At 39.9% G+C, this 11,559-nt stretch overlaps 1 non-coding gene across 1 annotated transcript; it reads left to right on the forward strand.

Moving 5' to 3' along the window:
* Positions 1 to 10,914: 10,914 nt before the first annotated feature.
* On the forward strand, positions 10,915 to 10,988 carry TRNAN-AUU (transfer RNA asparagine (anticodon AUU)). The gene has a single exon. It is a non-coding gene; the product is annotated as a tRNA-Asn (tRNA).
* The last annotated feature ends 571 nt before the right edge of the window (positions 10,989 to 11,559 follow it).

Raw genomic sequence — 11,559 nt, forward strand, 5'->3', positions numbered from 1 at the left:
GTAGCATGTGGGTGCATGTAACCCTATAAAAGTGATGGATTGGGTGACTATTACAATACCCACTGTTGCTGTCTGAAAAATGATGGATTTATAGATTGCTCTGCCGAGACATGTTTTTTTCTAAAATGCACCACAGGTATGGATGGATAGTATACTTGACGACACAGAGGTAGGTAGAGCAGTGGCCTACTGTACCGTACTGCTATATATTATATTATTTATTATTATTATTATCCTTTATTTATATGGTGCCACAAGGGTTCCGCAGTGCCCAATTACAGAGTACATAAACAAATAATCAAACAGGAAAACAGCAACTTACAGTTGACGACAATATAGGACAAGTACAGGGTAAATAAACATAGCTACATCAGCAGATGACACTGGAATAAGTATCAGGTGGCAGAAGACTGCTGAATTTGGTGCAGCTGAAGATTATTAAAGTAAGAAAAGAGTAAGCACATGAGGGAAGAGGGCCCTGCTCGTGAGAGCTTACATTCTAAAAGGGAGGGGTAGACAGACAGGGGTGAGACAGATGGGGTACATAGAGAGCATGGAACAGAGGTTTAGGATGAGATTTGGCTGGGTTTGGTGAAGAAGTGGGTCTTGAGAGCCCGTTTGAAGTTTTGTAGAGAGGTGGAGAGTCTGAGGGGGAGAGGTAGGGAATTCCAGAGAAGTGGTGCAGCACGTGAAAAATCTTGGAGGTAGGAGTGGGAGGAAGTAATCCGTAGGCAGGAGAGTCGGTGTGCATTAGCAGAGCGAAGAGGACGGGTGGGAGTGTAAAGCGAGATAAGATCAGAGATGTAGATGGGAGAGGAGTGGGTGAGGGCTTTGTAAGCAAGTGTGAGAAGCTTGAAATGGATTCTGAAAGGGAAGGGGAGCCAGTGAAGGACTAGTAAGAGAGGAGAGGTGGACGTAGTGCGTTTGGTGAGGAAAATGAGCCGGGCAGCAGCATTGAGGATAGATTGGAGTGGAGAGAGGTATTTGTCAGGAATGCCAGTCAGGAAGAGATTACAGCAGTCCAGTCTGGAGATGACCAGTGAGTGGATAAGAGTCTTAGTAGCATCCTGGGTCAGAAAGGGTCTGATCCTGGAAATATTTTTTAGATGAAAACGGCAGGTTTGTGAGAGGTGCTGAATGTGTGGTTTGAAGGAGAGGGAGGAGTCAAGGATTACTCCAAGACAGCGCACTTGGGGGGTAGAGGAGATAGTAGTGCCATCAATAGATAATGAGATTGTAGGAGGTGAGATTATGCGGGAGGGAGGGAAGATGATCAGCTCGGTCTTAGACATGTTAAGTTTAAGAAAGCGCTCGGACATCCAGGAAGAGATAGCAGAGAGACAGTTGGAGATACGAGTGAGGAGAGTAGGGGAGAGGTCTGGAGAGGAAAGATAGATTTGAGTGTCATCAGCATAGAGATGATATTGGAAACCAAAAGAACTAATGAGCTTACCTAGTGAGGACGTATAGAGAGAGAAGAGAAGAGGACCAAGGACAGAACCTTGGGGTACCCCTACAGTTAGTGGAAGTGAGGGGGAGGTGGAGTCATGAGAGGAGACAGAGAATGAACGGTCAGAAAGGTAGGACGACAACCAAGAGAGGGCAGTGTTACGCAGACCAATGGAGTGAAGGATTTGCAGTAGGAGAGGATGGTCCACAGTGTCAAAAGCAGCAGAGAGATCAAGTAGAATAAGTAGAGAGTAGTGTCCCTTAGATTTAGCAGCATGGAGGTCATTGCATACTTTTGTAAGGGCAGTTTCAGTGGAGTGGAGAGGACGGAAGCCAGACTGGAATGGGTCAAGCAGTGAGTGTGAGGAAAGAAAGGAAGTAAGGCGGTTGTAGACAATACGCTCAAGGAGTTTGGAGGCAAAAGGGAGGAGAGAGATGGGTCGGTAGTTGGAGAGAGTGTTTGGATCAAGGGTAGGTTTTTTAAGAATAGGAGAGATGAGAGCGTGCTTGAAGGCAGAGGGGACAGTGCCTGATGAGAGGGAGAGATTGAGAAGGTGGGAAAGATGGGAACAAGCAGAAGAAGAGAGGTGGCAAAGGAGGCGGGAGGGGATAGGGTCAAGTGGGGAGGTGGTGAGGGGACAGGAACGAATGAGGGCCATGACTTCCTCTCCAGATGCATGGGAGAAAGATGACAGAGTTGGTGCGAGGGATGGGGAGGGTTGGTAAGGGATGGGAGAAGGCTGGTTACTGATAGTCTGGTGTGATGTGATGTCCTGACGTATGGAGTCAATTTTGGATGTGAAGTAAGTGGCAAAGTCAAGAGCAGAGAGTGAGGAAGGGAGACGAGGTGGAGGTGGGCAGAGGAGTGAGTTGAGAGTGGCAAAGAGGCGCCGGGGGTTGGAAGACTGGGAGGAGATGAGGTTCTTGAAGTATGACTGTTTAGCAAGAGAAAGGGCAGCACTGAAGGATGAGAGCATAAGTTTGAAATGGAGGAAGTCTGCCTTAGAGCGTGATTTCCTCCAGTGTCGCTCGGCAGTACATGAGCATTTTTGCAGATATCTGGTGCATTTGGTGTGCCAGGGTTGAGGTGTTAATTTGCAAGGGTGAATAGTGGTTGGTGGAGCAACAGAGTCAAGAGCAGAAGTAAGGGAAGCATTGTATGTGGAAGTGGCTTGTTCAGGGCATGAGAGAGAGAGAATAGGAGAGAGAAGTGAGTCAAACAAAGAGGAAAGGAATGTGGTGTCAATAGCTTCAATGTTACGCTTAGTGATGGTAGCCTTAGGAGGTAGAGATGGGGAAGTCGAGAGAGATAGGTTGAAGGAGAGCAGGTGGTGGTCAGAGAGGGGAAATGGGGAGTTGGAAAAATCAGAAATATCACAGCGGTGAGTGAAGACCAGATCCAGTGAGCTCCCATTCACATGGGAGGGTGAGGAGGTCCACTGGGAGAGACCAAGTGAAGAGGTGAGGTTAAGGAGTTTAGAGGCAGGGGATTGTGTGGGGATGTCAATAGGGATGTTGAAATCGCCTAGGATAATGGTGGGAATGTCAGAAGAGAGGAAGTGAGGAAGCCAGGAAGCAAAGTTGTCGATGAATTTGGAAGCAGTGCCAGGGGGGCGGTAAATGACAGCTACTCTAAGATTGACTGGTTGGAAGAGGCATATGGCGTGGACCTCAAATGTAGAGAATATAAGGGATGGTTCTGGTGGTATGAGTTGGTAGGAGTAACTAGAAGGTAAAAGGACCCCAACACCACCCCCATGGCGACCCCCAGGTCGGGGTGTGTGTGTGAATGTAAGGCCCCCAGCAGAGAGAGCAGCAGCAGAAGTAGTGTCAGAGGGCATAATCCAAGTTTCAGTAATGGCTAGTAGGTGTAGGGAGTTGGAAATGAAAAGGTCACGAGTGGGGACCAGTTTGTTACAAACAGATCTGGCATTCCAGAGGGCACAGGATAGGGGGTATGAGTTTGTGGGAGAGATGTGAATTAGATTTTCAGGGTTGCTGTAGCGATGAGGTGGGATTAACTTTGAGGGCAGGGATGATGAGAGAGTAGTGATGGTACGGGTGCCTGAGCTAGGAGGGGAAACTGCAGGAGGTGGGCAGGGAGGGAGGTCAGTGTGATGTGGATGGGGGTGTGGGGAGGTGACAGGGAAGGGAGAGAGGGAGCAGGGCTGAGTTGTGGGGTAGCAGGACCATGGGGCAGAGGTGAATGAAAGTGGGGTAACAGGAAAGGTGGGGGAAGGAAACAGAGGGATGGAGGGGAGACAGAGGAGGGGAGAGAGGAGGAGGTGGAGGAGACTAGTGGGGAAGGATAAAGATACATTATTAGGTAGACACTGAGTGATGTGGGGAGTATAAGAAAACCTTGACATAGTGTTAAATAGGTAAATAGGTTGAAGTAGTGGAAGTAGGAGAGGAGACTGTAAGGCAATCCGAGCAGAAGAATTGCAGAAATGCAGGTGAGAAAAGCAGTGTAGGCTCAAGGGGTGTAGATTTAGTATGAAATGAGTCAAAAGCGTAGATAAAGTGGGTGCAGAAATGTATTTGGAGTGTAAGAAATGAAAGGATTGTGAGAGGTTTAAGAAGCAATGGTAATTATGTTAGATGTTTTAAGTGTTTGCAGGTAAAATTGCATTGGTGCAGCTGTGCTTATAAAACAAAATTACAATAATACAGATACAGGCATTTGTAGGTGAAATGGATGGTTTATGAAATGTCCAAGTAAGGTAGTTCTGTGCTATGTAATCAGATGCAACAATCAGGAGGTGAGTGATCTGAGGAGTAAGTGACTCACATTTGTTATTAGTTCTTCAGTTTTCTTTGTTTTGTTAGATTGGTGTGCTTCTGTTTTCCTTCTTTTTCACTTCGATTGAACGCTGATTGAACACTGCTGTTATGTGTCAATTTTATCACGCTTTGATAAAAATGCACGCTTAGATCAATAAATGCACAGCCAAATGGCTTTGCACAGCCTACACCATTGGACTTAAGTAGAAGACTATTACAAGTGAAACCAATAATTGAAATCTGTAACCACACCCCACCCCCTCAAATGCCAGGCAATAAATTACCTTAAAAACAACAACCAGGCATTCCACAAAGATTAAACTGGGTCTATATCATTCAAAACTTTAAAAAAGTACTTCAAAATCACATACTATGCAATAATGTTTCAATTTGCATAACCCAGCAGAATTAGCTTTGCATATATAGATATAGTGCAGCAGAATATATTGGTGGTTGTAGTCAATTGTAATTACCTGTAGGTGACAAGAAGAGAAGAAACGTCAATTCACAATCGATATCAGCTGAAGATAAATTAACGCTGATTGAACGCTGCTATGTGTCAATTTTATCACGCTTTTATAAAAATGCACGCTTAGATCAATAAATGCACAGCCAAACGGCTTTGCACAGCCTACACCATTGGACTTAAGTAGAAGACTATTACAAGTGAAACCAATAATTGAAATCTGTAACCACACCCCACCCCCTCAAATGCCAGGCAATAAATTACCTTAAAAACAACAACCAGGCATTCCACAAAGATTAAACTGGGTCTATATCATTCAAAACTTTAAAAAAGTACTTAAAAATCACATACTATGCAATAATGTTTCAATTTGCATTACCCAGCAGAATTAGCTTTGCATATATAGATATAGTGCAGCAGAATATATTGGTGGTTGTAGTCAATTGTAATTACCTGTAGGTGACAAGAAGAGAAGAAACGTCAATTCACAATCGATATCAGCTGAAGATAAATTAACGCTGATTGAACGCTGCTGTTATGTGTCAATTTTATCACGCTTTGATAAAAATGCACGCTTGGATCAATAAATGCACAGCCAAACGGCTTTGCACAGCCTACACCATTGGACTTAAGTAGAAGACTATTACAAGTGAAACCAATAATTGAAATCTGTAACCACACCCCAACCCCTCAAATGCCAGGCAATAAATTACCTTAAAAACAACAACCAGGCATTCCACAAAGATTAAACTGGGTCTATATCATTCAAAACTTTAAAAAAGTACTTTAAAATCACATACTATGCAATATTGTTTCAATTTGCATTACCCAGCAGAATTAGCTTTGCATATATAGATATAGTGCAGCAGAATATATTGGTGGTTGTAGTCAATTGTAATTACTCAGCAGAATTAGCTTTTCATATATAGATATAGTGCAGCAGAATATATTGGTGGTTGTAGTCAATTGTAATTACCCAGCAGAATTAGCTTTGCAAATATAGATATAGTGCAGCAGAATATATTGGTGGTTGTAGTCAATTGTAATTACCCAGCAGAATTAGCTTTGCATATATATAGTGCAGCAGAATATATTGGTGGTTGTAGTAAATTGTAATTACCCAGCAGCAGCTCTACTGCACTCAACATCACCAGTGCTCACAATATATATATAATGCTATATACTATGCCATAGTGGTGCTTACGATAAAACACCTCCTACTGCGTTCCCCCTGGCAATGAGCATGACACCCAGAGAGTGAAACCCCTGGCAATGAGCATGACACCCAGCACGTGAAACTCTTGGCATTGAGCAGTTTTTGTAAAAGTAATTAGAAGCTTTACTGTAGGGCATAGTGTATCACAGATATTGTGGTGAGTGACATAATATGTTCCAAAGGGCATTAATGTGTGGGGCTTAACATGGTGGAAATTACTGTACTTTTTTCCCTGTGGTGGCCGAGGTCTGTTGGTGCAGGGTCAAGAACTGGGGTGTAAGGTAGTCTTTGCCTGCAAGGCTACGCTCATTTTATGGAGACCATACCCATACATTTAAGTGTGGCATATACCTGCGCTTGCTCGCGGGGTGAGAACATCTCCCTAATTGAATTCAGCGATATGAATAGAGGTTGTGCAGCAGCCACAGAAAGGGTTAATCTCTGCAGCTTGTCACTAAATTACATTGTTGCAATTTTAGCTGGGAGCTGCAATAATTACTCTAATACATAACACAGCCAACACTTCTATATTCACACAATATACTGCATGGTGAATATAGCAGTGGGTTGCAGAGAAAAAAAATATGCTGGCAAAAAAATCCAATTGAGTGATTAAACAGCTCTTCATTTTCTGGCTTTATTTTTATGCTAACAAATTTGTTCTCTGAAAAGTGTCCACAAAGCCAAGTATCTGATTAACACCTTTGTAGGGATGGTTTTTCACCTATTACTAAATTAAACTTGCTTCATTGGAAAGGCAGCAAGATGCATCGTCATTTCAATATCTACTGAAATAATACAGGTTGACACCAGGAAACATTAACGCCACTGCATCCTTGCTGCTTTCTCATGTGGAAGTCTGTTTAATGTGAAAACAAGGTGATATCTAATTAGCACACAGGTAAGGAATTAAGAAAATCTTTATTTAAGGGTGAAGATGTTTCTCACAAAATCGTTACCCCAATGCATCATTGAAATTCAAGCTGGAAAGATGATTTTAATATATCACTTGTACATTTTGTATTGCTCTTCTGGTGACAATGTAGTTTGTTTTTGTCAATTACCATTTTAATAATAGGGTAAAGAAAATTAAGTGGATTTTTGAAAGAAAACAATACTGTCAATATACTATTAAACAAATTAAAATGGTAAAAGTTATTGTACTTTAAGTAAAAATAAAAGAGCTAAAATATCAATCCCAATTTTGGATTACTTTAATTAAAAAAAAATGCATATAGCAGAGGATAGTTTCAATCTGCCTACCTCTGGGTTATCGGCCCAGCATGCTTCCATTGCAGTACTCTGCTGCACATGTAAGTGCAAGAGATTCTGAAGCACTCACTCATCATGGGAAAGTACCAATGTGTTTCTTTGTTGGTTGATGGAAGAAACATCTTACAAAAACTCTCCAGATTATTGACTTTTTAAAGTTTTTCTAGGAAACGTTCTAGATGAATGCTTATTAGCCTTTGTCAGTATGTACTTTTTGCAAAGTGTCTCTGTGGCGCAATCGGTTAGTGTGTTCGGCTATTAACCAAAAGGTTGGTGGTTCAATCCCACCCAGGGATGTAATTGACCTTGTGATCGGATTTTGGTGATATTTAAGTAGACAAGTCAAAATTTCAAACCCCCTGTTATGGTGTGGGTACCTGGCCTTCCCTTATGTAATCAGAGTTAGATTTGATTCAGTGATTTTATAAAAACAGCTAGGAAGCACAATTTAGCAGTAGGTTGCAGAGAAAAAAAAATATGCTGGCAGAAAAATCCAATTGAGTGATTAAACAGCTCTTCATTTTCTGGCTTTATTTTTATGCTAACAAATTTGTTCTCTGAAAAGTGTCCACAAAGCCAAGTCTCTGATTAACACCTTTGTAAGGATGGTTTTTCACCTATTACTAAATTAAACTTGCTTCATTGGAAAGGCAGCAAGATGCATCCTCATTTCAATGTCTACTGAAATAATACAGGTTGACACCAGGAAACATTAATGCCACTGCATCCTTGCTGCTTTCTCATGTGGAAGTCTGTTTAATGTGAAAACAAGGTGATATCTAATTAGCACACAGGTAAGGAATTAAGAAAATCTTTATTTAAGGGTAAAGATGTTTCTCACAAAATCGTTGCCCCAATGCATCATTGAAATTCAACCTGGAAAGATGATTTTAATATATCACTTGTACATTTTGTATTGCTCTTCTGGTGACAATGTAGTTTGTTTTTGTCAATTACCATTTTAATAATAGGGTAAAGAAAATTAAGTGGATTTTTGAAAGAAAACAATACTGTCAATATACTATTAAAACAAATTAAAATGGTAAAAGTTATTGTACTTTAAGTAAAAATAAAAGAGCAAAAATATCCATCCCAGTTTTGGATTACTTTAATTAACAAAAAAAATGCATATAGCAAAGGATAGTTTCAATCTGCCTACCTCTGGGTTATGGGCCCAGCATGCTTCCATTGCAGTACTCTGCTGCACATGTAAGTGCAAGAGATCCTGAAGCACTCACTCATCATGGGAAAGTACCAATGTGTTTCTTTGTTGGTTGATGGAAGAAACATCTTACAAAAACTCTCCAGATTATTGACTTTTTAAAGTTTTTCTAGGAAACGTTCTAGATGAATGCTTATTAGCCTTTGTCAGTATGTACTTTTTGCAAAGTGTCTCTGTGGCGCAATCGGTTAGTGTGTTCGGCTATTAACCAAAAGGTTGGTGGTTCAATCCCACCCAGGGATGTAATTGACCTTGTGATCGGATTTTGGTGATATTTAAGTAGACAAGTCAAAATTTCAAACCCCCTCTTATTGTGTAGGGTACCTAGCCTTCTCTGATGTAATCAGAGTTAGATTTGATTCAGTGATTTTATAAAAACAGCTAGGAAGCACAATTTAGCAGTGGGTTGCAGAGAAAAAGAAATATGCTGGCAAAAAAATCCAATTGAGTGATTAAACAGCTCTTCATTTCTGGCTTTATTTTTATGCTAACAAATTTGTTCTCTGAAAAGTGTCCACAAAGCCAAGTCTCTGATTAACACCTTTGTAGGGATGGTTTTTCACATATTACTAAATTAAACTTGCTTCATTGGAAAGGCAGCAAGATGCATCCTCATTTCAATGTCTACTGAAATAATACAAGTTGACACCAGGAAACATTAACGCCACTGCATCCTTGCTGCTTTCTTATGTGGAAGTCTGTTTAATGTGAAAACAAGGTGATATCTAATTAGCACACAAGTAAGGAATTAAGAAAATCTTTATTTAAGGGTGAAGATGTTTCTCACAAAATCGTTGCCCCAATGCATCATTGAAATTCAAGCTGGAAAGATGATTTTAATATATCACTTGTACATTTTGTATTGCTCTTCTGGTGACAATGTAGTTTGTTTTTGTCAATTACCATTTTAATAATAGGGTAAAGAAAATTAAGTGGATTTTTGAAAGAAAACAATACTGTCAATATACTATTAAAACAAATTAAAATGGTAAAAGTTATTGTACTTTAAGTAAAAATAAAAGAGGCAAAATATCAATCCCAGTTTTGGATTACTTTAATTAACAAAAAAAATGCATATAGCAGAGGATAGTTTCAATCTGCCTACCTCTGGGTTATGGGCCCAGCATGCTTCCATTGCTGTACTCTGCTGCACATGTAAGTGCAAGAGATCCTGAAGCACTCACTCATCATGGGAAAGTACCAATGTGTTTCTTCGTTGGTTGATGGAAGAAACATCTTACAAAAACTCTCCAGATTATTGACTTTTTAAAGTTTTTCTAGGAAACGTTTTAGATGAATGCTTATTAGCCTTTGTCATTATTTACTTCTGCAAAGTGTCTCTGTGGCGCAATCAGTTAGTGTGTACGGCTACTAACCAAAAGGTTGGTGGTTCAATCACACCCAGGGACGTAATTGACCTTGTGATCAGATTTTGGTGATCTTTAAGTAGACAAGTCAAAACTTCAAACCCCCTGTTATGGTGTAGGGTACCTGGCCTTCTCTGATGTAATCAGAGTTAGATTTGATTCAGTGATTTTATAAAAACAGCTAGGAAGCACAATTTAGCAGTGGGTTGCAGAGAAAAAGAAATATGCTGGCAAAAAAATTCAATTGAGTGATTAAACAGCTCTTCATTTTCTGGCTTTATTTTTATGCTAACAAATTTGTTCTCTGAAAAGTGTCCACAAAGCCAAGTCTCTGATTAACACCTTTGTAGGGATGGTTTTTCACCTATTACTAAATTAAACTTGCTTCATTGGAAAGGCAGCAAGATGCATCCTCATTTCAATGTCTACTGAAATAATACAGGTTGACACCAGGAAACATTAACGCCACTGCATCCTTGCTGCTTTCTCATGTGGAAGTCTGTTTAATGTGAAAACAAGGTGATATCTAATTAGCACACAGGTAAGGAATTAAGAAAATCTTTATTTAAGGGTGAAGATGTTTCTCACAAAATCGTTGCCCCAATGCATCATTGAAATTCAAGCTGGAAAGATGATTTTAATATATCACTTGTACATTTTGTATTGCTCTTCTGGTGACAATGTAGTTTGTTTTTGTCAATTACCATTTTAATAATAGGGTAAAGAAAATTAAGTGGATTTTTGAAAGAAAACAATACTGTCAATATACTATTAAAACAAATTAAAATGGTAAAAGTTATTGTACTTTAAGTAAAAATAAAAGAGCAAAAATATCAATCCCAGTTTTGGATTACTTTCATTAACAAAAAAAATGCATATAGCAAAGGATAGTTTCAATCTGCCTATCTCTGGGTTATGAGCCCAGCATGCTTCCATTGCAGTACTCTGCTGCACATGTAAGTGCAAGAGATCCTGAAGCACTCACTCATCATGGGAAAGTACCAATGTGTTTCTTTGTTGGTTGATGGAAGAAACATCTTACAAAAACTCTCCAGATTATTGACTTTTTAAAGTTTTTCTAGGAAACGTTCTAGATGAATGCTTATTATCCTTTGTCAGTATGTACTTTTTGCAAAGTGTCTCTGTGGCGCAATCGGTTAGTGTGTTTGGCTATTAACCAAAAGGTTGGTGGTTCAATCCCACCCAGGGATGTAATTGACCTTGTGATCGGATTTTGGTGATATTTAAGTAGACAAGTCAAAATTTCAAACCCCCTCTTATTGTGTAGGGTACCTAGCCTTCTCTGATGTAATCAGAGTTAGATTTGATTCAGTGATTTTATAAAAACAGCTAGGAAGCACAATTTAGCAGTGGGTTGCAGAGAAAAAGAAATATGCTGGCAAAAAAATCCAATTGAGTGATTAAACAGCTCTTCATTTCTGGCTTTATTTTTATGCTAACAAATTTGTTCTCTGAAAAGTGTCCACAAAGCCAAGTCTCTGATTAACACCTTTGTAGGGATGGTTTTTCACATATTACTAAATTAAACTTGCTTCATTGGAAAGGCAGCAAGATGCATCCTCATTTCAATGTCTACTGAAATAATACAAGTTGACACCAGGAAACATTAACGCCACTGCATCCTTGCTGCTTTCTCATGTGGAAGTCTGTTTAATGTGAAAACAAGGTGATATCTAATTAGCACACAAGTAAGGAATTAAGAAAATCTTTATTTAAGGGTGAAGATGTTTCTCACAAAATCGTTGCCCCAATGCATCATTGA

The sequence above is a fragment of the Pseudophryne corroboree genome, unplaced genomic scaffold, assembly GCF_028390025.1.
Source record: "Pseudophryne corroboree isolate aPseCor3 unplaced genomic scaffold, aPseCor3.hap2 scaffold_591, whole genome shotgun sequence".
NCBI classification, from domain to species: domain Eukaryota; kingdom Metazoa; phylum Chordata; class Amphibia; order Anura; family Myobatrachidae; genus Pseudophryne; species Pseudophryne corroboree.